Source organism: Columba livia, chromosome 2 (assembly GCF_036013475.1).
Source record: "Columba livia isolate bColLiv1 breed racing homer chromosome 2, bColLiv1.pat.W.v2, whole genome shotgun sequence".
In the NCBI taxonomy this organism is placed as follows: domain Eukaryota; kingdom Metazoa; phylum Chordata; class Aves; order Columbiformes; family Columbidae; genus Columba; species Columba livia.
In genome coordinates this window covers 159,223,466-159,249,958 of record NC_088603.1, presented here as the reverse complement: position 1 = coordinate 159,249,958, position 26,493 = coordinate 159,223,466, and the positions used below count along the sequence as shown (strand labels likewise).

The window sequence follows — 26,493 nt, the reverse complement described above, 5'->3', positions numbered from 1 at the left end:
AGAAATGCTTTTAAATTCAGTCATTAATTTTTAGTACTCCAATAAATGCATTTCTTAAACAGGGTTATTTAAGAAATAGGAATTTTGATGTTGGAAATAAAACTCTAGAAAGATAAAAATTCAGTTTGGTAAGGGACCAGGACAAAGTCTTTTGTGTATTTCTTAAATGTCCTATTTTTTATTTATTTTTTTAACTAAGAAATAGTGATAACTATGAAGACTTAAATACCTTTGTAATCCTACTATATACTGTGTTGTTCTTCTTAAAAATGTATTTCCATATAAAATACTTGTACTGTACTAGATGTTCCATTACTTACAAGCTATCTTTATACAACCCTGTTTTGAAAAGGCTTCAGAGGTGAAAAAAGAACATCTATTCCATTACCCTCTAAAATATAAGGTTGTTTCTACTATCTATTTAGTCCAGCTTTAGAGGAACAAAGCAAAGAGGGTTGCATTGCTTCTGTTAGGAGATAATTCCTTGGTCCTACATTGCTATTGCTAAGCATTTAGCATTTGTCCATGTATATTATCTGGTCTTTTCTTTTAATCCTTGCTATTCTGTCAAACAGAGCAGTTAGCACAGGACTGCCTTCTTCTGTGCAAGAAGCTATGGATTTTGATCTTAAAACATTGAAGATGAATTTTGATTGCATTTACACAAGGATTTATTTTTTAAAATGTTTGGCCAGGAAAACTCAGTAGTACTTTTTTATTAAGAGTTTTATAAATATCTCTAGTATTATTGTGACAAGTGACATCAGTTTCTGACTTGCTTCATATTTAATGAGACCTTACTGTTGTTTCTTGAAATGTAAGAGAATGTGTTTGTACTTTGTTAACATCCTCTTTCTTACTTTTGGCATCTCAAACAATTATTTTTCTACATGGTTGTATCACAGATGGGTGAGTGTGTCCATTATAGGTGGTCATCTGTGTGTTCTAAAATACTTGCAACTGTGCAACATATACATTCCATAGTGCCTTTTATCTCCCCTGCCTCTATGAAATACTTACCAACCTCTCCCTCTTCACATGAAGTGAGAGGATGCAACTGGAACAGAGAAACAACAGGTTTTACTCTCTCCAGTCTCACTTTACTATTTAAGTGTTAAAGGGGATTATTTAGAACAGAGAAAATAAAAATATTCCTTTTAATTAAAATTTGATCAGAACATCAAGATTCATGGTTATTTAGCGCTTTCACTTGCCATTCCTACTCACAAGAGTTGCTCCTTCAGTACTATGATGAGTTTAACATCACGTTGCAGTGAAATCCGATGATAGAAAATCTCCATTGGAAAGAGAAAGGAAAAATCACTCCTACAAAATGAACTGACATTTCTACCTGTCAGTTGAAAGTTTTGTTATTCAATACAGACCAGATCATGCCTGGTATGTGACAATCCACCTATTCTTTCTGAATCACATCTCATTACTAATAGTACATCCTGTCACAGGTACTCAGGCAAAAAATACAGTACATTATATGGGAGGCAGAGCAGAATCCATCTTATTTTCTTTACAGTGATACTGCAGAAAAATGAAGCTTATTTTTGCCAGTAAAATGCAAAGACACTCAGAGAAATGATGCTATTATCCAGTGACTCGACTGATGGAAGGGTAGCTGTGAGGCACTGATGTGATGTGCTCATGAGGGGTTTATCAACTGATCCATTTCCAGTTGAGATACACAAAGAAAAATGACATTACACAGGTGATGACAGGATTTCCCTGTGGAATACAGCATGTACTAATGGTTAAGAGGAATAAATGCAAGCTAGAAAGGTGGAGCAGAGGTAGAAATACATGACTAAGAGGGTTAAGATAGTGGAGAACTTGTCTTACAAAAGGAGAATTATGGGATTCTTCTACCATGCAGCTGGAGCTCTAGAGGAACCCAAGTTAGCTCAGCTTGACCATGGACAGTGATATATTTAATTCCTGGGCTGGGGCACTTGTTCTGACTTAGAAATAATGTAAGTCAATCGGTGTCCTCTCTTTCAGCATTTCCATGTTTTTGTTGGCAAAGAAATCTGACAAAATCCACAAAGCACTTGTGTTTCATTTTCGTAAGGGGAGTCTGAGAGTGAATAAAACTACTATCTGTAAATCCATCAAGAAAATTGGAAGGTTCCAGCTGATAAGGATTTGTAGATTAATTTCCCATAAATGTGAATAAATTAATGCATTGGCCCAAATGCAAGTTCTGCTTTGTATATATTTTTCCCTCCTTTCCCTTTAATGTGCTTTTGTTACAGACCATTAGACAGTCTATGGATTGGGCTCTGTGTTCAAACAGATTCTGTAACTGTCTTTTTTTTTTTTGTCAGTCCTGTTTCAAAAAAGCTAAATGAGACTAGCAAAGGGTTAAACCAGCTTGTAGTGGACAGTGAGACACACACAGATTGCAAAAGATTAAATCTCTAAATGTCAAAGGGAAGGAAAGGAAGAGTCTGCCTTGCAATCTTGACTGAGCATCCCATCATTCCTCGATGTTAATTCTGGTGAAACAGAGATTAGAAAATCTGCTATTGAGCTGAGTGGAGACTGCAGCGGGGAGATAAGTGAACCAGAATATCTGTTCAGGGCTCATTTGTTCAATTTCACTCATTCAGAACTTTTCTGATGAAAAAAAAAAAAAAAAAAAGAAAACACAAAACAAACACATAGGCTTGAATACAAAATTCACAACTTGTTCAGCTCCATCATCATTAACTACCTGAAGGGAAGTTATAGCCAAGTGGGGATTGGTCTCTTCTCCCAGGCAGTCAGCAATAGGACAAGGGGGCATGGGCTTCAACTCTGCCAGGGGAAATTTAGGCTGGCTATTAGAAAGCAATTCTTTGCAGAGAGAGTGGTCAGGCATTGGAATGGCTGCCCAGGGAGGTGCTGGACTCACCATCCCTGGAGGTTTTTAAACTGAGATTGGACATGGCACTTAGTGCCATGATCTAGTCAGTGGAGTAAAGTTGGACCAAGGGTTGGACTTGATGATCTCTGAGGTCTTTTCCAACCCAGTCGATTCTGCGATTCTGTGATCACTTTCCAAACCATTCTCACGAGTGAAGATCTATTCACTGTCATGCAGAAGGCTTCAGAGAATGATTTCTTAGGTTCAGGCCTGCAGACAGGTTTACACTGTGTAGTTACTCAGTGGTAGATCTTATTTTTTTATTCCTTGCTGTTGTTGACCAGAAGCTTGGAGAAGAATGGGTACAAGAGTATTGCCTTTGATTCAAAATATGGTCTTCTTCCTTCTGAAGCAATATTAACTGAATGTTCTAGGGAAACACAGGTATTGTAGATTGAGTTGTCAAACTGTTAGTCATTAAGAGATCCCAGGGCATTTTCCCAAGGATCAAATTTGAGGGCAGATAATGACAGTCTACTTCTTTTTTATTATTTTTGCAGAGCTTTTTAAAAATTTTATTTTAACTTCTGTGATATGAGCCAACCCCCTGAGTAACAGAAAATCTACCGACGATTAAAATCTGGCCTGAAAAATTGAAGAATAAGAAGTGCATATGTATAAAAAAGTATAAAAAATATCCAAGACAACTTTTTGTATGGGAAGAAGACTGAAGATGAAGTTAAAAGAGAACAAATATGTTATCACACAGATAGTAAAATATTATCTTTTATTCCTCCAAATGTGTTCTCTATTCCACTGGGAAGGAGCCTGCATTATAGCAATGAGCATAGTGACATTCTGTACAGAGTGTGTCACTTGGATGACAGTGGTGATTAATTGGTAGCATCGAGTTTTAAAACACTGAGAAAAATACTTAAGGGCATGAGATATCAACTTCTCTCCCATTTATATTTGGTTTAAAAGTTTGCTTTTCAGTTGAGATACTGTCTGCACAGAATCAAATAATCGAATTTGAAAGAGTAAGATAAGGAGCAGTTTGATTTAATTTTTGTATATTTTCAGTGTCATCGTAGGTCTTAGGACCTGATATTTTTTGTGTTTTACACCAAAAGAATCTGGGCATTTCTGGGTTAGTACCTTCAGCATACTGATTTCAAGGGTGATCACAGGGAGGGGAAAAAACAGGGATTGGTGTAAAAGTGAAACAGCCATCATTAAGAAACCTGTTGTGGTTTAACCCCAACTCTCAACTAGGAACCACGCAGCCACTCGCTCACTCCCTGCTACTGGGAGAGGGGAGGGAATCAGAAAAGTGAAAGTGGGAAAACTCATGGGGTGAGATAAAGACACCTTAATAGTAAAGTAAAAGTTGCACATGCAAGCAAAGCAAAACAAAGAGTGCATTCACTGCTTCCCAACAGCAGGCGGGTGTTCAGCCATCTCCAGGAAAGCTGGACTCCATCACATGGAACAGTTCCTTGGGAAGACAAACATCACTCGAAAAGCTCCCCCCTTCCTTCTCCTTCCCTCAGCTTTATATGCTGAGCATGTTTTCATAGGGTGTAGAATATCCCTTTGGTCATTTGGGGTCAGCTGTCCCAGCTGTGTCTTCTCCCAGCTCCTTGTGCATCCCCAGCCCACTCGCTGGGGGTGATGTGAGGAGCAGCAAAGACCTTGGCCCTGTGTAAACTGCTCAGCAGTAACTAAAACACCACTGTGTTATCAACACTGTTTTCAGCACAAATCAAAAACACAGCCCCATACAAGCTACTATGAAGTAAATTAACTCTATCCCAGCTAAAATCAGCACAAAACATTCTTGTGTTTCAAGGATGACTAAAAAAAATAATTAGGCTTTAGGAAATGCAATTTGCTAATAGACTGTACTATAACGATTAAGGGGAAGTGATTCTAATTGTAAATTACCATGTGCCACGTGGAAGGCACTAACACACTTAAAATACAATAGCACATACATCTATGACTAGTAATGAAGGTGATAATCACCTTATATTCACAAAGGAAATTATGTAATAAATCCTATATAATGCAGTTTACAGGTTACCTTGGCAAGGGCACTTGAATCGGCAAGCAAAGAACAGGCAGTCCAATAGCTGCATTATATATTATAATTAGGAACATAAAATTCTAATGAAATGTTGTTCTAAGTAATATTGATTCCAATTATGGTGAGGTAGGAGTACAATGATGTAATGGTTCAGGTAGATTCGTATATTGAGGAATTAGAGAAACATACATACTACCCTAGATGAGGTCCCTTCAGCAAGATTTCCTTCCCTTTAGTAAAACTTACTGCTTTCTGACTCCAAGAAAAAAAGAAAATAGTAGGAAGTTATAGCCAGGTGGGGATTGGTCTCTTCTCCCAGGCAGTTAGCAATAGGACAAGGGGGCATGGGCTTAAGCTCTGCCAGGGGAAATTTAGGCTGGCTATTAGAAAGAAATTATTTACAGAGAGAGTGGTCAGGCATTGGAATGGCTGCCCAGGGAGGTGCTGGACTCACCGGCCCTGGAGGTTTTTAAACTGAGATTGGACGTGGCACTTAGTGCCATGATCTAGTAAACGGACTAGAGTTGGACCAAGGGTTGGACTCGATGATCTCTGAGGTCTTTTCCAACCCAGTCGATTCTGTGATTCTGTGAAAAGGATCCTGCAAGCACTCAATTGCAGCAGAAATAAATTTTCAACTTTAATCAGCATAAATTTAACATCCCATGCAAAAAAATAAAAGGATGGAATAGCAGAGCATAGGAGCAGAACAAATGATCCCCAAAGTATCCTTAATTTCACATCTTGTTTAATGTGGGTGGCTGGAAAGTTTCTTTGTAAGCTAGTCCTGGAAGGTGAGGAAGAGATACACATGGTGTGTGAAACTGGAAGTGAATTAAAAGCAGCTTTTCAGTATCAAGGTGGATGCTGTGATCCTCTCTGGCTAAAGTAAAGAACAAGACAAACTGCATTTATAGCTCTACAACAGTGATGTGAGGTTTAAAGAGGTGCCAACAGGAGCAGCATGCTATTAAATATAGGCTTACTTTTATTAGAACTCTAATAAAAGTAAAAATATAATAGTGAGGAAAATAACAAGGAAAGACTGAAGGAGTTAAGCCTTCTCTTCCTGGAGAATAGAAGGCTCAAGGGGGACCTCTTCACAGTATTCCAGTACTTAAAGGTTGGCTACAAAGAGGACGGAGGCTCTATCTTCACAAGGAGCCACATGGACAAGACAAGGAGCAATGGGTACCAGTTGCACCAGGAGATGTTTCATCTTGATATAAGAAAGAAATTTTTTACAGTGAGAAAAATAAATCACTGGCACAACCTCCCCAGGGTTGTGGTACAGTCCCCATCACTGGAGGTTTTCAGGCTGCAATGGGACTTGGTGGTAGATGATTTCACCTAGGCCTCCTTTCCCTGAAAAGGTTGGACCAGATGATCCTTTTAGTGACCAGTACAGAACCCGAGGGAATGGCAGGAAGATGTGCCAGGGAATGTTTAGGTTGGACATGAGGAAAAGGTTCTTCACCCAGAGGGTGCTGGACACTGGAACAGGCTCCCCAGGGAGATGTCATGGCCTCAAGCCTGTGTTCAAGAAGAGACTGGACAACGTCCTCAGACACACGGTATGCACTGTGGGGTTGTCCTGTGCAGGGACAGGAGTTGGACTTGATGATCCTTGTGGGTCCCTTCCAACTCAGGACATTCTGTGATTCTATGATTCTTTCCAACCTGGACTGCTCTATGATTCCGTGCTTCTTATGACACACGGAGAATGATTTCCAGTTCTTGATTTAGATGTAGACCAAAAATGTTCATTTTTGAGGCATTATAATTACTCAACTTCAGACTTCCAAATAATTTCATATACAATTACTTTGATACCAGCTTTGTCTGAGTATTGTTGTCATGAGGTAGAAATCGTATAATTTTCAGGTTTTCATATAACTGAACACAACTGCAAACATGACAGATTTGGAAGACTGATCACATACTTTACCATTTCCACAACAGTTCCGTGGGTCTAGTAAAAATATTAAAAAAACAAAGAGCTGTAGTTGGAGGCAGTTATCATGTGTTCATTGTCAGAGTTCAGAGGTCCTGTTCAATTTGTAGTTATTCTTATCTGTACCTTACACAGATAGACTTGGGCAAGAAGAAAAAGCCTAAACCTGATTCCTCCAAAGTTGATGGTTGCCACTGAAAATTATGATTACCTTTATTTTAAGACAGACAAAATTTCACACACTAGTAAACATCAAGACACAACTATGTCTGTTTATCTAGGCACACAAAACAGACACCCGAATTTTGAATAACGAGGGAGATAACAATATACATTTTTGTACCCTTTGTTTACAGCATTATACCTTGAGCAATAAATAGTAGCCCTGTACTCATGAAAATTCAAATTAAAATGTTTTGGAAGTGAAAGTACATGTTGTTAGGAATGGAGCAGTGCAGATATTAATTCACAGTGACTTCCCTTTTCAAGGATGAACCCTACATTGATTACCATGCTTCCCCAACAAAATTATTGTTGTTTTATCATTTATAGCACTGAGGCAATGGGAATATCTCACTAACCCAGTCAGTCCCCATAACTCAGTATGTTAGACTCCAGAAGAAGCTCCTGCCCAGCAAACAAATAAACTCAGCTTGATGTTATAAAAACCGTCAGATGTTTTACGGCGAGATTTGGATGAGCAAAACAATGTATTTTTTAGATAGCTGTGACTGGATGCATGCAAGCAGAATGGCCTACAGAAGTGGAAATCACATCCTTGGAGCTCTACTGAAACTGCATCCTTGTCTATTTATCTGGTTTTATTTCAACATATGTCTGCAATTCCATATGCTCTTTGTTATCCGGAGTTTTGTCATATCCTCTCTGCATTGTTCTTATTCTGTCTCTCTCTGTTTTTCTTTTGTGGGACTTTCTCAGCCTGGCTGAGATAATTCCAGTGTTACAAACTTTAAATGACAATCCAGCAGGATAATGACTCAAAGGGATCCTCAGCAGTGCTGGAAAAAGTGAAGCACAGCAAAAAGGGACTTTTAAAAAAGCAGGGGGTTAAATCCAGGTAATCAGGTCCCAAAATATACAGGCACGAACAAATGGTTGTCACAGGGTACTTTGGTTCACATAGTGCCCTACAAAGAAATGCGTTCACACCGGTGTTAAAGTTATCACAGTGTAAGAGAGAAGGTTGGCAACTAATTATGAGGAAAACATCAGAAACAAAAGAGATCAGAAACAAGGTGATTAATTTTCATGATGAAGTTATGAGCAGGAGCTTTAGCTGTGCTGTGCATAATATTCTTATGGGGGGGAGGTAATGATCTGGTAAAATTATTGCCAATGGAGAACTATTTGGATTATTTAGAACTAAAGAGTCTTCAAAGAATCTCAATGACTGCACAAAAGGATAAAATGTTGACAAAAATAGATCCAGATGTATAGCAAAAAACTATAGAAACTGTGTGTATTCATTGTCAGAGTTCAAATTAGCAATTCTTGATTAGGAAAGGCATCATAAAGTCATTACCTGAAAAACTGAGTTTGGTGCTCATTGGCAGCCAAAAGAGCAAATGTAATGATAGTAATTATTAGAAAATGACTAGAGGACAAACCAGAAAATATCATTAAGCTAGCCTGTAAATTCACAGTACGCACTCATACAGAAAGCTGCATACCAGTCTAATCACTCTGCCTCTGGAAGTTATAGCAACATCAAAAACGTATAAACAAAGGCAATGATGCTGATCACAGATACGGAGCAATTTCTGTGCAAAACCTTTTGGTGATGAAGCTTCTTGCTCAGATTCAGGCCTGGGTGCAGCTGCTCTCCATCCTCACCACCTGGTCTACAACATCGCCGTGTGCTACCCAGAGAGAGCCGGGAAAATGAGAGAGCGACTTGAACAATATAGCATGTGCTTGAGTGCAACAGCAGGGCTCTGAAGTAGAATTAGCTGCAGGATTAGTTGGTTTCTTGATTCTTTTCATTGCTGCACATTTTTTATTCTTCTTTAAGTGAAGCAGAAAGGGACAAAATAGAAATGTCCCTCTTAGTTCAGGATAACTGCCAGTACTCAGATCCTTGCCGGGAAAAATGCCAGCACTCCACTCATGTAATATCTTTCTCACTTTAAGCATGCTCTTTAGGAATTGGGGGAAGAGTAGAAAGCAATGAATGCCCAATACAGAATGTGCATCTTCTTTATGCATTGGAAGGAAAAAAAAAAAAGCATAAATTCCTGGAGTTTGCTAAGTGGTATAGGGGAATTCTTATTTATCTAGGATTATGGTTTGTGCAAGTGCTTTCTTCACATAACTTTGTAGCTTTCCAGCATTGGTTATTACTGCTGTGCAATACCTGCAAAGCTAGCTTAAATTCAAAAATACCTCGATTAGAAACAAAGGGAGTGGAAATCTGGACGAATATTGCATCCAAAAAGGCTTTGGATTTTGGGGAGGAATCACACAGTGGTTTTCCTTCTCATTCTTATTTGATGTATTTGCCTAGATGCTGTTTGACATATGCTGGTGGTCTCAAGATAACACCTGGAATCCCAATTATTTTTGCAGATGCATGATCATGAACTTGTCTACCCATGGAATTTCTGCTGAATTTGGGGGCTTATTTGGGTAACAGATCTACATAGAGTAAGTCCGCAGGAAGACAATTGTTTTAATTGAGAAAGAAGAGCCCTTCAAAGATCCAATGCAGATATAAAATGCTATTCCCCATTAGCTTTCAGTAAGGTGGCTGTGCTTTTGTACCTTTGAAAATCTTCCTCCAAACATGTAATGCCACCATCATTGTTGCCATCAGCTCATCAGCATTTTTGTGGCTTCTCGGAAACAATTAGAGTTTGGAGCATCTATGGGGTCAAGATGAGCATCTCACCTCTGTCTGATGTCATTCATGTCTAAGCTGATGGCTACCCATGAAGCAGTTAAAAGATTATTTAATTGCTATTGCTTATCCTAGATTATCTCATATATAAAGCAGAGGGGAAAAAAACAAAACAAAAACAAAAACAAAACAAAACAAAAAAAAACCAAACCAAACCAAACAAACAAAAAAACTAACTAACTAACTAAAACAACAACAAAAATGTATCTGGAAATTAAACCCAAAACTTTAACATTTTGGGTTTATCTCAGAGAGCGAAACAAGAAATGTAAACCTTGCCAAGAAATTTCCAGGGCATAATGAAGCTTTAAAGCACGTAAAAATCACATTTCTTTCCAACCTTGACCTGGAACCATCGCTGCTGTGTATTTAGTGGAGCGAGCTGTGACAGATGTTGTGTTTAAGGACCTAAGGCTTAGAGCAGGGATACTTTTGAAAAGACATTAATGAGGAATTCCCAGAAATACCTTAATTTTAGGTCAGCATTATTGCAGTGTTAGAACATGGATCAGATGTCACCCAGAATGAGATCGACATAGTCAAGCCTTCTGGCCAGGTCATGTGACCATGGAAATAAATGGCAAAAATCACCGTGATTTCACTGGAGAAGGGAAGACTATGTTATGAAAATAGTACACTAACGTCTAAAGAAGGATGCTGTAGAAAAAAAGGTGTCAGCTTTTTAAATTATGTAGGGAAGACAGTTTGCAGGGCATCTGGAGTAGTATGGGAGGTGTCAATAGGAGTTCTGTAGCAAATACTTATTTGAATGATTCCTGATAGCATTGGAGTTGACACATCAAACTACAGAATTACACTTTTACACAGGAAAAAAACACTCAAAACATTTACCTGCAGCAATTCCTGTGAGTGCAGAAATAAGTAATAGAGATTATAGCTAAAAAATTTGTGCTGCAGTGAATTTAAAACTGGGGATCATTCAAAGGTCAGTTTGAAGGACTGATGCCAAGAAAATGCCCACTACTATCACTAGAATTGTATCACATTTTAGAACTTCAGTATTTAAAGGGTTATTATGTCTATATGTGGTCTGGTTTAAAATGGCTGAAATTATGGTGTATTTTTGTCACCTGTAGGGATCTGTCCCCCAGACACACTGTGGTGATGAAAGCTAAGAAGAAATTATTTTTTAATAATCTATTTCCTTATTTTACTCAAGATCACTAAAGCAGTAATTTCCTGGTATAGGATCCTACTGATCCCATTGTCTATCAGTATTTTATTTTATCAATTGTTTTTCCAACATTTGTGCAAATAATGGGCATTTTTAGTGTCAAATAGATCAAAACAAACAGCAAAAGATCAAGCCAAAATAAAATTTAAAATAAAATTATTAGTTGACTACAAAATAAATGTAAGAACTTGAGTCAAACTAAATTCTTCAGTTTAATTTTAATTTCTCTAATTTCTTAACTTCAAAATTTTATATGGAAATAAAGTTGTTTAACTTTCCAATTATTTCTCTTTGCTTTTGAAACATAAGAGCAGAAATATTTATCTTACTGCTTCTTTTAATTTATTTTACTATTGTTTTGGGCAAAACTCCAGTTGCCTTTTTGCTGTTGCTAACAGATCCTGACTTTTTTTTTTTTTTTTAACTATATATTCAGAAGAAAACTACTTCTCAAGCCCAATGACAACTTCTAGGTATCCCTTCTTGTTTATTTATGTCCTTCAAATACTAATACGTACACATTTTCTCTTGAAACATTTTATACTTCTCCAGCCAGCTAACACAAGGTAAAGGACAAGAAAAAATAAAACTATATAGCCTGTAAAATTTAATATAATAAAATTTCATGTTTAATGACTAAAAAGCACTTGAAGGATCTAGGGATATTAATGTGAGAGCTTCAGGGAAGAACTGCAGAGAAAAAGCATCACTATCTAGAAAAAACAAAGTCATGGCTGTGTTGATGATATACACTGAAGTCCACCAGCCAAACAACTTTGAGAGATCCTACATGTTTTTCTTCTCAGTCCTGCCTGCAGACACTAAGATGAAATTTTGACATCTTGACTCTCATTATATATCATCTGCTTATTTAAAATTTCATTCATTTACCGGAATAGATTATTCAGCTCTTCCCTCTTCTTCACTGTCTCAGAAGACGAAGCATGAGGGGATCTAAGCTGGGGCATCAGAAGAGCAGTTGTAATGAGAGACATAACTGCGAGGTTAGTTAAGACTGTAAGTTCCCATGATAAATAAATTTAAGCATTGCCTTCTAAGAAATGCCAAGAAACTTTCCTGGGCTTAATCAAAAGGGAAGACAGAACAAGAAGAATGAAAACTTATTTATGACTTTATTAATACTGCAAACCCAGATTTAAGTTTGTGCCCAAAAAAGCCCCATGCTATGATGTCTAAATGCAATATTAGTTTTGTTGGGGAGCTGAAGATCCTACACCCAGCAAATGCCTTTCTCTGTGGTGTGATGTCCCAGTGGCTCAGCTGCACTGCACCCACAGCTGGGCAGCCCCATGACTGCTCTTCTCCAAGCCTGCAAGAAGAGGGACACCAAAACTGTCCCCGTGCACAGTGGAAGCATCTAAGCTCACCCCAGTCTCCTTGCCACTGACAGTACGGTGAAGTAATGGGTTAGGAGAAATGTTACATGGAGGGCAGGGAAAATTTAATGATGGGGAGGAAGTATATTTTCCAAGGTTGAGAGAAAAGCATGGCTCCAGATTCTGGTTCAATGTATCATAGAATCATAGAACCATAGAACAGTTTGGGTTGGAAGTGACTTTTAAAGGCCATTGAGTCCAACCCCCCTGCCATGAGCAGGGACATCTTCACCAGCTCAGGTTGCTCATCCAGCCTGGCCTGGGATGTCTCCAGGGATGGGCCATCCACCACCTCTCCGGGCAACCTGGGCCAGTATTTTACTACCCTCACTGCAAAAAATTTCTTCCTCATGTCTAGTCTGAATCTCCCCTCCTTTAGTTTAAAACTGTCACCCTTTGTCCTACAGCAACAGGCCCTGCTAAGAAGTCTGTCCCCATCTTTCTTGTAGGCCCCTTTTAATACTGCAAGGCTGCCTGGAGCCTTCTTTTCTGCAGGCTGAACACCCCAACTCTCTCAGCCTGATCTCCCAGCAGAGCTGTTCCAGCCTCGAGCCATTTCTGTGGCTCCTCTGGCCCCTCTCCAGAAGGTCCATGTGTGTCTTGTGATGAGGACGCAGAGCTGGACCAGCACTGCAGGGGGGTCTCACCAGAGCAGAGCAGAGGGGCAGAATCACCTCCCTGACGTGCTGCCCATGCTCCTTTGGATGCAGCCAATGATACAATTGGCTTCTGCGCTGCAGGAGCACATTGCTGTCTCACGTCCAGCTTTTTAACCACAAACACCCCCAAGTCCTTCTCCACAGGGCTGCTCTCCAGCCCTTCATCCCCAGCCTGGATTTATATCAGGGGGTTGCCCCAATCCAGGTATGGGACCTTGGATTTGGCCTTGTTGAACCTCGCGAGGTTTGCGTGGGTGCACTTCTTCAGCTTGTCCAGGTCCCTCTGGATGGCATCCCATCCCTCAGGCATGTCAACTGCACCAATTAGCTTGGTCTAAAAACCTTTTAGACACAGAAAGGATTTAGAACGTGGCATCTCTCCAGACAAATTAGCAGCATGACCAGTGTCATGGTTGGCTTTGCTTGTCAAGACCTCCCAGGAATGATGATGAGACCATTGACTTGCTTTGGAGAGGCTGCAAAGTGACTGCCACCAAATTGGACCTTCCAGCCTTGAAGAGGTGCTATTGCTTTCATCTAAATCACAGTATCACAGTATCACAGTATGTTTGGGATTGGAAGGGACCTCAAAAGATCATCTAGTCCAATACCCCTGCTGGAGCAGGAACGCCTAGGTGAGGTTGCACAGGAACATGTCCAGGCGGGTTTTGAATGTCTCCAGAGAAGGAGACTCCACAACCTCCCTGGACAGCCTGTTCCAGTCTCTGTCACCCTTACTGAGAAGAAGTTTTTTCTCAAATTTAAGCGGAACCTCTTGTGTTCCAGCTTGATCCCATTACCCCTTGTCCTATCATTGTTTGCCACCAATAAGAGCCTGGCTCCGTCCTCATGGCACTCACCCTTTATATACTTATAAACATTAATGAGGTCCCCCCTTAGTCTCCTCCAAACTAGAGAGACCCAGCTCCCTCAGCCTTTCTTCATAAGGGAGGTGCTCCACTCCCTTAATCATCTTCGTTGCCCTATGCTGGACCCTCTCCAGCAGTTCCCTTTCCTTCTTGAACTGAGGGGCCCAGAACTGGACACAATATTCTCTGCAAAATCTCTGCAATGAGGCTTCTGTTGAGCATTTTTAGAAGACGTGCTGCTAAATTTCGGCTCAATTGCCTACCTGGCAGGAGGCAGATAAAAGAGCCTTCTCTTTGTGAAGACACATTTGAAGGCTACTGTTAGCCAGTGGGCCCTCCTGCCTGTGGCAGGATCTTAGCTGCTCTGGTCCCAATCCCTGCTATAATGGATTAACTTTCATTTGTATTTTCTCACGCAGTTCAACCTGGCATGGGCTGTTCTTTTTGCTAGAGCTGTAATGGCTGAGGTAGCTTGAGAAAAGAGCATGTGTGGTCCTTTCTCTATGGACTTGACACTTAGTGGCCCTCCCTTGAAGATGGTGGTAGGTCCATGTCCTGGAGAGTGAAGGAGGCATATGTCCATGTCAGTGTATACTGATATTTTGTTCAAACACATTTGTATACATATTTAAAAAATAAAATAAAATACAATAAAATACAATAAAATACAATAAAATACAATAAAGAAAAAAGAGATGTACCTTTGTGATATTTGCTGGAATGGTGCAATGTCTTAGATACTGGTTGGGTGTAACCCGGGAAAGTGACTTTATCAAATGGCATTGTGAAGTTCCTCATCTCTGGCATCACAAAGATACTTTTTCAGAAGGTCACAAAATATTGTGTTGTTTTTTTGTTTGTTTGTTTTTTGTTTCTCTGGTGCCAGGCAAGACATGCAACTGATACATCTCACATGAGATTGGCCCTAATCTGAGTCTTGCAATTAGAGCCTGTGTTGTGGAGACATCCCCCCAGTGCTAGCCCTGTGTGATGGTGATATCACCAGCAGCTGTGGTACTTCTGTGTGGTCTCTTATTGCCTTGTACAGTGAGGAGAAAACGCATTCTGAGACAGAGAACCAAATGGCATATAAAATATGTATTATATATCCCTTACACTTTGTCATCCCTTACACTTTACATTATTTTCATGGTTTTGTTCTTAGGCTCTTGCCATAGAAGGAAACTCACCTGGACAGGAGATACCCTTCAACCTTCAAGATAAGTGGCATGGCCTGTGTCCCTGCAGCTAAACTCATTTTTTCTCCGCAAAATAAGGTGTCCTCATCCATGCTGCTTGTTTGTAACGTTCCTGAACCTTGCACAGTCAAGTGGCCTGAGTCAGTGCTGCGAGTGCAACTGAGCCCTCTTTTAAGGGTGGCTGAGAATCCTCTCTGTCCCTTCAGTGTGGGTCAAAAGTGTCACCTGAGGAGAGTTTTTGTGGCTTAGGCCAGAAAGACTCAACCCAAGAGAATGTGAGAGCCTTGCCCTACTTCCAACCAACCTTCTGCTCTAATTTCTATGATGTAGGTCCTTCTGTTTTCTGTGTGGGTGGTGCAGCACTTTTTTCCTGCACTTCCTTCCTCTTTCTGCTAGACTATGGAAATTGCAAAACTTGTCAGAATCCATAACCATCTCCAGTATGACCCCCATCTCTGCCACAGCTTGTCTGCACCTAGAGACTTGTCGGGTCTGTAGATACTCATCAGCTTACAGTGATAAAGGGTGTTTGTTAAGACCAGCCTTGTCAGTATGAGCACAGGTGCAAATATCCCCACTAATCGCAATCAGAGACACGATGAGCAGCTGCTCCTCACAACACTCCTGTTGTTCCTGCTCAGCAGCACCAGGGAGACAGAGGTCAGAGCAGTGACAGGGAAGCATCAAACCAATGAGTCCTACATTAAGCAATTAGATCAAAAGGAATATGAATGGTGACATTAAAACTACAGGGAAGCTTCTGTGTAAGTCAAAAAGAAAGAAAAGAAAGTTGCCACTAATGTGAAATGTATCTCAGCTTCTCCATGAAAATAGACGGATTGGTTTATTTTTAAAGCAGCCTTGACAAAACTAATATATTGTATTCGCTAATTCCCAATGGCAACTAATTCCACCAACATGAAGCATAAGAAACCCCTAAAGGCACATCCTATCATGTTATATCTGACATACTGGGAGAAGCATTGAGCCTTTAGCTGCAAAACAAGATGAGCCTCATAAAGGAAGAACAGCCACCTGTGTAGTTAGGTCTAATCCTTTCCCAAGATAGAGTCTAGCCAAAAAGAGGCTCTTTGGCATTTGTCTTTAATTAGGCTGTTGCCAAAATGTGGGGCATGGTGTAAAGCAGCTAAAAACCAATGCTTCTGCATGAAGCATTTTACAATCACGATTTGACTTTCAATTTAGTCTGGTAGTACTTTAATATCTGACATGTAAAAGGTACCACTTTTCCACATATATATAACTTAAATTTTATCTCTTGAGAAAAAATCATAATGTGATTCAATAACAGCGCAAGGATGTGTTTTTTCTGTGAAGTGGGTATACTCTGTATGCATAAAGACATGGAACTTTAAAAGAACCATAAGGGTAAAAAATAAGACTCTTCTATCATGAGCAAATGCCATAATTAATCTAATTTATGTAACATATTTCAGTTTCCTTGTGTATATATTTTGGTATGATATAAACTTCAGTGATCTGATTCATGGGACATTATGTGATTCATGGGATGGTGAGTGGTCAGGGAATAATCATTTGTCCTTCTTATCTTCAGCAACATGTAGTCACAGGTCTTATTTACTGCACACCAGTCAAATCCTGCTCTGAATGTGAAGTTAATTACTTCATTGTGGACTTTCATGTCTCACTTAACCATAGTATATCTGAATTTATCTTCCCAACATCCCTTTTATGTGGGAAAAAAAATTTACTCGGATTTTATGAATGAGGGCCTGAAGTGCAGAGATGTTATTTTCAAAAGTCATTGCTGGTATTTAGATGCCAATTTGCTCATGCATATGGCATGTTTGGTTTTTTTTTTCAGAGGTCTGAGCTAGATGACAGTCTGTATGTTCACAACAGATTTTAACAGCAGATGTGCATGCCCAGAAGCTGTGGAGAAACCCAAAGGTCTGGATGGTTGCTTGCCTGGTGAATGGGAGGCAAGGGGATCATGTAAGAAATGTTCCCTTTGCCTGCATTTCCCATGAGCTTGGGGGATGAAGACAGGAGCAACTGGATGGATTATGCTTAATGCAGGCAACATTTCTAAAGAATTTTAAATTCCTGAAGAATTTAGAAGTGTGCGTCCTTGCGCTTCCAGTGAGATAGGAAAACGTGACCTTGCGTCTTGGCCAAATGTGTTTTTCAGATGAATGAGGAAAGTCATATACTTGATGCCACTGCCAGTATCAGTTCCCTATTTGAAAAATGGTTATTTTAGAGTTTCTCAGGAAAACATTTAAAAAATATTTTAATATTAGGAAAAAAAAAAACAAAAACACAAACAGTAAAGTTTCATCAGTTTACTGAGTTTGCACCTCGATAAAGTGATCTATGGTAATCAACAGGCAAAGAATAACCCTCATTGAAAGGGAGGTAAAGATGCACATGATGTTTGAAACACATCTGGCAGCTAGTAATTCTGGGTAAGCTCATTCAAGTGGTTATGTGCCCTCTTATGGCATCATCAGTGAGGCTATTAAGGCTAAGGTTATTTAGAATAATGGATACACTAGCACATTGCAAACTTGGGAGAAGAAGGAAAGAAAAAATATAATATCAGCAAAACAGAGAGAAAAAGAAGAGGAAAAAAAAGACAAGATTTTGACAAAGCAAATTCAGTCCTGCTGTTCAGACATAACCAGTGATCGGACATCTATGATAAGCTGTTTGACAATGGAGATAAATCCTTGGGGAGCAAAAACTCAGGCTTAAAATAAATGCAGGCAACTTCATCATTAAAGGTGGGAACACTGTACTGGCTAATTATAGAATAAATGTATGCAAAACAAATGGTACTAAAATACATGGGTCACTGTCTTCAACAGCTGTTGTAACAGAATTTTGAGCTTTATATTATCCACTTCTGTGATAAAAGCCTAATTCTGTCATCTGCTTGTTGTGCAGCTCTTCATGAGCTATTTCAACTTCTTATGACTTAATTCACTGTCTTCAAAATGCCTGTAAGGACTCTTAAACTATCTCCTAAATTAGCCACCTGAAAACCAAAATTCCTCTGGGATGAAAAACTGAGTATGTGATTCGCCAGCTCAAGCAAATTTTTCATTAACATCTCATTGTACCTGGAATTGTACATTGATTTTGGAAGCAGGAGTGTGCCTTCTGGACTCTGTTCAAACAGAGGCTATTGTTTCTGACTTTAAGAAATTTGTCTCTTCTTTGCCAGCTCTTTTGATGCTGAAAATATTAATAACTGAATTTGTAGTTTTTCCTTACACTGTGACTTGCATTCTGGGTTGAGCAGCATTTTGGAGTAGAAGGGGTTATTTAATGTCTGACTTGCTCAGGCCCCTGTAAAATCCTATGAGAGCAACACATAAGGGTAGGTGGTAGGAAAAAAATAACACAACACACCTTTTAAATAAGAATGAACATAAATTTCACAATCCATGGCAAATGGTCTGTAAGTCTATCATGTTTTCACAGTACAGTCATTCTGCCTGATGCTGCAGAGAGAGGCTACTATCTGAATGAGGTGCTTTTCTGAAGATATTTGCTAGTTTTCATACAAATGTGTCTTGCTGCAGGGTTTTCACCTCTCCCCTCTTCTAGAACATTATCGATCTACATGTCAACTTTTATTCTTACTCTTCAGCCTATAACCCCCTTGGCTTGAGTTAGACTGGAAACACAGCAGAAGAGCATCACTGAGCTATGATGCAGATATTCAGAGTAAAAAACAGGTTTCCCTAAGTATATGATGAAAATACTTCCTTCCCCACTGTGATGAAATTATTATTTCATACTAGTTTCTAATTCCCAAAACTGGGTTTTAAAACTATTAACACTGAAGGTGTGCGATTATTTTGAATGTTTTTGCATTGAGGTGGATAACATTATCTACAACTTTGGCCAGCTTCTCTGCTAAGACCTGAATGGTGTTACAGGGCAGTGGGTTTCACAGTCCAGATACTGGTTTACAGTGTGGGATTCATCAGTCATTCTGAATACAGCTTTTCAGTTCAAATTTATTCTTATAATGTATTTTTATGCAATTCTGAATTAATTCTGAGTTATAAATTAACTTGGGTAAAATGTGATTATTTTACATACTTTTAACTACGTTACTATGTCATTGAATTTGCACAATAAACCTCCCAGGCTTTTTCTCTTCTTTGGGAGAGTATTTTCCTCTTACCAGTCATTCCATCACCACGTCTTTTGATCTTCTGGTTTGTACTCTAAATGATCAAGCTGCTACCTCTAATTGTACATTTGCCAGATGTTGCAAATTCTTACCACATTCCAAAATCAAATGGTAAAATTAAAGACATGGGGTTTGTTTTGTTTTGGTTTTGTTTTGTTTGTTTGTTTGTTTTTTCTTCCCGTGAGTCCATGCCTCAGTCTTGCTCCGCTATTTGTTGTCCTTGTTTTCACAGAATCACAGAATGTTAGGGATTGGAAGGGACCTGGAAAGCTCATCCAGTGCAATCCCCCCATGGAGCAGGAACACCCAGATGAGGTTACACAGGAAGGTGTCCAGGCAGGTTTGAATGTCTGCAGAGAAGGAGACTCCACAGCCTCCCTGGGCAGCCTGTTCCAGTGTTCTGTCACCCTCACTGAGAAGAAGTTTCTTCTCAAATTTAAGTGGAACCTTTTGTGTTCCAGTTTGTACGCATTACCCCTTGTCCTATCATTGCTTGTCACTGAGAGGAGCCTGGCTCCATCTTCATGACACTCACTCTTTATATATCTGTAAACATGAATGAGGTCACCCCTCAGTCTCCTCTTCTCCAGCTCCAGAGCCCCACCTCCCTCAGCCGTTCCTCACACGGGAGATGCTCCACTCCCTTCAGCATCTTTGTTGCCCTGTGCTGGACTCTCTCCAGCAGTTCCCTGTCCTTCTGGAACTGAGGGGCCTGGAACTGGACACAATATTCCAGGTGTGGTTTTGGCATTTGTGCACCTACTTTGGTGTAAAGAAAAAAAAATCTGAATTTTAAAAGAGGACACATATCAGTTGGGCTAGATCGTTGTAGGTCCCTTCAAACTAAACTAGTCTAGTCCATTCCATTCCATTCCATTCCATTCCATTCCATTCCATTCCATTCCATTCCATTCTATTGTCTTTCAGTACATCGTATCTTCATAAGTAAAATTACTCAGTTTTGGACTGTCCTCACAAGTAAATATTGTTTCCAGGGGTTTTTTTCTGATGTGGAGTTCTAAAGCAGTTCTGGAATGGCTCATTTTCTTTCTTAATTGTAAACATATGAAAGGCCTTTCTCCTACTTATATTTCCCTGTGTGGTTTACCTTGAACAACAGCACAGTTACTTCCTTTCCTCCTAACCTTTTGTCATGCTGCAATGCCTCAAGTGGTTAGGACCACATCTTGATTTGGTAATGTTCTGGAGTAATCTGTGGACATTTGCTATTTCTAGGCAGCTTTTCAAATGTGCAAAAATAAAGTATTCAAAAGCAATTCCGCAGCCTTCATACGGGAGGTTTGGATAGGTCTGTACTTCGTCCTTTACCTTAGCAGGATTTCTACTGAAATGGATGGCTTGGCTGGTATGTAGCTTCATGGCTGATTGCTCATACCATAGCAACTTCAAGAGCCTTAGCACTGAAAAATAAATAAATCTGTAACAATTAGATGAGAGAAATTTCATATCTTTGCCATTAACACAACCACTGCTATTTTTAGTACATTTTTATTTTGCAGAGTGAGTCACACAAATGCAGTGAGAAAAAACAAAGAGGATGTCAAGTTCCATTACTGTAGTAAGATGGTAGTCGACAAGTCTGGTTGATAGAACAGTACAGAAAACTGCACTTTGTCTGACAATTAAGGGAACAAAATGGAAATAAAAGTTACTGTCCTTTTTCAGTTTAACTTCAAAAAATATATATGAGTTCTGCCTGGGGAAGTTCTGTAGGTGGCTGCCTGGCTTCTGGTCCTGCTTAAACAATATTTTATGTTCAAAGTGGAGGAGTAAACCAGGCGATGAAATATTCATTTGACTAAATGCCTGTAATTTTGGGGGGGTTACTGTAAAAAAAAAAAAAAAGTCCCATTACTAATTAGTTTCAGTTTGAGAGTTGATGTGACCACTCATGATAGGATATTGTTTTCTAATGAACTTTGAAACTAGTTGCCGTTTGGCACCAGGACTGAGTGATGCTGCAGACACAATGAGCCCAAGTCCTTTCTTTCAGAGCTGAAATAAAAAGCTGAACTTCTGTTCTTCTTTTAAAAGATCTAAAACAAACTACAGATCCTTGTCCTGTATTCCACTGAGGCTGATCACTGTACCTTCAGCTACCAGAATAGGAATAAAAAAGATACTAGTTTTGTAACACAACATTTTCACAAGTTCACTGATTCAGTAGTTAAAGTTCACTGATTCAGTAGTTAAAATGGAATTTGAACAAGTTATGCCAAACAATTTCATTTCAAGTTCTAATTAATGTTTTGGGAAGTAGAATTCAAAGTAAGTCTTGGCCATTCTGTGCTAATATAGAGGTCTCACAGGCCACACAGTCTGCTGTGATGAAGCTACACAAAGTAATAACAGCAGCAGAACTGGCTGAATTGGGACCCAAATTATATAGATTATAGATTTCCCATACTTTCTCAGGTTTCTAATTACATTATTAAAATGTTCAGTGTTATCACTTAATCATTCTTAATGGCTTGATATGTAACAAGGCACTGCTAAAAGAGAAAATAAAATAGAGACTTTGCTCTCACCTCCTCCCAAATGTTTTACGGAGAGGCAAGCATCCCAAAATTTGCACTTACTTTAAAAGCATGGACACCCTCAAGGAGACACTGGGAGTCACACCACATCCATATCCAGCAAGATTTTGGAAGTTTCCCAGTAGGATAAGAGAGGTTTTGGGCACTTACATCCTTGGAATAAGGCATCGAAGAATGTGAGGTTGAGGATCCATTTCAAAAGGTTTAAGAGGTAATTACTCCAACCCTTCATCATCATTTTTCATCTCAAAATTTCTGCCCCTACATGGATTTGACATTACTGTGCTCAGCTGTATTTTCTCATCTATGGCTTCAATTATTAGCTGGAAATGACTGTAATGGCTTGCACTCTTCCCCTGTTGCATGATGGCAAGTTGAATATAAGTCATCTGTGTGCCCTGGCAGGAAAAAGGGACAACCGTGTCCTGGGGTGCATCAGGCTAAAGTCACTTGGTTTGTTCAGCCTGGAGAAGAGGAGACTTGAGAGGAGACCTCATGGTGGTTACAGCTTCCTCAGAAGGGGAGGAGGAGGGGCATGAGCTGAGCTCTTCTCTTTAGTGACCAATGGCAGAACCCAAGGGAATGGCAGAAAGATGTGCCAGGGGAGGTTCAGGTTGGACATGAGGAAAAGGTTCTTCACCCAGAGGGTGCTGGACCACTGGAACAGGCGCCCCAGGGAGGTGTCACGGCCCCAAACCTGACAGTGTTCAAGAAGAGACTGGACAACGTCCTCAGACACATGGTGTGAACTGTGGGGTTGTCCTGTGCAGGGACAGGAGTTGGACACGATGATCCTTGTGGGTCCCTTCCAACTCAGGTTATTCAATGGTTCTGTGAAGCACAGAATAGCCAGCTTGTAGAGGGAGGTGATTGTCCCGCTCTACTCTGGACTGGTGCGGCCCCACCTCAAGTACTGTCTGCGGTTTGGGGTGCCTTAATATAAGGACATCAAACTACTAGAGTTTGTCCAGAGGGGAGCAACCAAGATGGTGAAAGGCCTTGAGGACAAGACTTGGGAGCAGTGGCTGAGGTGACCTTGTTTGTTCAGCTTGGAGAAGAGAAGTCTGATGGGTGACCATATCACAGAGACGTGACCTCATGACAGTATACAACTTCTTCACAGGAGGCAGTGGAAGGGAAGGTGCTGATCTCCTCTCTCTGGTGACCACGAGGAAATGGAATGGAATTAAGCTGCTTCAGGGGAAGTTCAGACTGAACACTGGGAAAAGGTTCTTCACTGAGAAGGTGATCAGTCACTGAAACAGGCATCAATCAAGTCAGAGTTCAAGGAACACCTGGATGATGCTCTTAGTCATACGGTTTAGTTTTAGGTAGTCCTACAAGGAGCAGGGAGTTGGATTCAATGATCTTTATGGATCCAACTTGAGATATTCTGTGATTCTGAATCAGTTCTGGGGGCAGTAACTCTTGGCAGAACACCAGTAAAACTTTTCTATTACTCTAAGTTTTTCCTATTGTAAAACACTTAAATGAGGCTTGGACTCTCCGTTTTCAAGTTTGTCGCTTCAGGTTCCATGTGGTCCTTCTGGGTCTAGACAGTGCATTTGGTAGCCCAACTCATCCCTAAAACAAGAGCAGCAGATAGGAAGTTATATTCCTCAGGGATAAGATAATATCCAGACTTCCCTGCAACCAATAAGACCAGTGATTTTTTCATTTATGTTCAGAGATGGCTCATATAAGTGATAGAACAGAGTTCATAATTTGCGTCCAGGGGTTAAAAGATACATGGGGTTTCAAGGCTTCATGGCACAGCATGAGCAGTGCAGGAAAGTGAGTGAAGGGAGCAAAAAACACACCTGTCAACTCCAAGTGAACTGTCAACTCCACAAAGCCACTTCTAGCATGTTACACCAGAATCCATAACAGATGTTTCTCTCTCAAGTTGCCTCTTCTGAGGTCGCTCACTCAAATGTGATATGACGGCAATACAGTAGAAGGCTTTCTGACACAAATATGAGGAGGGAAATTGCACATGCAAGAAGAAGATGGATGTGTTGGTGAAGGAATATTCAGCTTTTCTTTTGTATGACTGTGTAACTTTTCATGACTGTGTCAAAGTGTGAGGTTCTCGTGATGGTGGTGAGGGTAGCCCATGTGGTTGTGAATTTTTCAGGCCATAATTCACTTCAGCAAACTTTTCTCCTTTTTTTTTTTTTTTTTTTTTTCAGAATTGTGGTTTTACAGGGTTTGGAAATCACTCTATTCGGTTTAGAAACAGGTTCTACAAAGGAAATGTAGCTCTTCAACTGGCAGTGCTTTTAAAAAGAGAAAACCATCTAGTGAAAGTATGACATTACTAGGAATTACTATCCTCCTGATTGTGAAGTTTGAAAAATGATAAGCCACCAAGTTACACAAGCATGTTATGCATTTCCAGAGCTGATTAGCATATATTGGAGGGGAGCAAATTACATTACAACTTCTAAATAGAAATTGTCATTGTCAGCCTTTGTGTTTCAAGGCATGAAGTGCTCATTAGCATCAGGAAAGAATTTCTGGTTTCTTGATCCCTGGACAAGATCCCCTTTCTTCAAGTCCTTTCTTTAAACATCCCCTGTAAAGGCTATCTAAAAAAATTTGCCCAAACTAAATAATTATATTTAGGTGTATTTTGAATGTTTCAAACTGTATGAAAAGTGAATCAGAATTGCTTGGTTTTCAAAAGTTTCATTGCAGTTTTACATAAGGGTTTATATTACAGCCATTGTATGGCTTTCTGGAATATACTTTGGAGGTCAGCCTGTATTTTCAGTTGGGCCTTTTCTTGTTGGGATTGCTATCTGTCTTTTTTTCCACTATACTGACAATGTCTCAAGCTTGGAATATCTAATTTTGTCACTGAGCTGTGCAGAGATTTCCATGTGACATATAGTATTTACTGTAATCCCAAAATAATCTTCAGTTTTAGGAAATTATGATTCAACAGGATTTTTATGCAATATAGTCACCAACCTTTAATATGTATGGAATTGTTTAAAAGAATATATGGGTATATGTATGTCACCTTGACCATGTCATTTGAATGTTCCTCTGTTGTCTTATATGTTTTTCAGGGAGGGTAACACTAAACTTTGAACACATTTTTCAATCAGTATTCCAAACATCTTGATTATTTGAAAGTTCATTAGATGCTGTTTGCTTTTAAAACACGTATGGTAGTAAATGTACTTGAAGTATTTTTTGGTTTTGCTTTGTTTTGTTTCTTTATGTAAAAATGTTCATTTTTAGTAAGAAAATGTGATGATGTATGCAAAGAATATCTGCATGAGCTACAACTACTCTTTTGTAGTCATATAGACTTTCACTCCTCCAAATAGCAGGATGGTCTCAATACATTTGCATTATTGGATTTCTGTTATATTTCTCTCCAGCCTTACAGAAATGCAATATTTTTTCAAAACACAGCTTTGAGAGTACCTAGGAGATCTGGATATTTGTTATCATGTAACTGTTGAAATGATGAACTATCAGCAATTTGGGATTTCTTTTTTAATACTTTCCTTTGGGCTCCAACCAATTTTGGAGACAGAAAGCTGAATGCTACCATAATAATAAATAAAATCCTTACATAAGCAGAAACAGGGTGTTTTCATCACAAACAATCAGATGACTCACAAGTCATTAAAAAGGTTATTACAGTTGAAGGTAAAGGAAATCGCGGTTTCTGTTTTCCCCAAGCATTTCTTCCATGCAAGGGCAAATATTTTCTGTCAGCATTTTGAAACATATTCACGATACATTATTTAGGTTTATCATTGTTATCCCCGCTTCTTGTTTTTACTCACAGAAGAAATGTAAAATGAGGCTCATGAAAACTAGCCTTTGAATAAAGTGTTGCTGATTTGAAATGGTTGAAAGACGTGGATTTAAAGAAAGTACTGTATCAACATATAAATTTAAAAGGCCAAATTAATCTTACTTGTAATTCAGTCAAGGCTTAGACTCTTTGACAACTGCTGTGTTGCATTTCTCTTGGATGGATGGAGAGATGGATGGGAAGATGTGATCCAGGATTTTTATTCATAACGTCTCTGTTCTGACTTTTAAACATTGCTATAAAACAACCGAAGTAATTTCAAGCACAATAGAAAGTAAATATTAGAATCTCTAGGCCTGGTTCTCATTAATACCATTTTACACCACTCTTGCAGTACATTGGGGCCATAAATGGAATTACATTAAGCATAAGCTGTTTCTAGTGTGAGAACCAGACCCTCTGTATTTTCTGCAGTATTACAATAAACCTCACAAAGATGGTACAACACTTCCCACAATAACGCACGATTTTCTGTTTCTAACAGAGGGTTCATCCCAGCTGCTTTCTGTCTCTCAGGTTGGAAATTATTCTTCCTTTTGGGTTGTATGGTGTTGGTCAAGCAGGAAAAGATCCATTAAAAGAATTCTGAAAACAAAAAAAAGGAAATGCATTTTTGAAAATGTGTTACTGGCTCCATCAGCCCCACGCTGGATTTAGGGATATTCTGCCCTTATGTACAGTTGATCCACGACAATTTCTTCTTGATTATTGAGCGCAACCTAATCAAAACAAGCCAAGCCAGTTAGGCCATTCAGGGACTCTCTGC

General features: G+C 39.4%; 1 protein-coding gene and 1 long non-coding RNA gene across 42 annotated transcripts in view; one reads left to right on the top strand and one right to left on the bottom strand.

The window, feature by feature from the left end:
• TSNARE1 (t-SNARE domain containing 1) overlaps positions 1–26,493 on the top strand; it is a 540,792-nt gene that overhangs the window by 500,119 nt on the left and 14,180 nt on the right. The gene's annotated exons all lie outside the window — the stretch shown is intronic.
• The window catches only part of LOC135578717 (uncharacterized), a 65,156-nt gene continuing 64,852 nt past the window's right edge, over positions 26,190–26,493 (bottom strand). The window contains exon 3 of the long non-coding RNA XR_010470817.1: positions 26,190–26,312. This is a non-coding gene — a long non-coding RNA (uncharacterized LOC135578717). The remainder of the gene's footprint in view (positions 26,313–26,493) is intronic.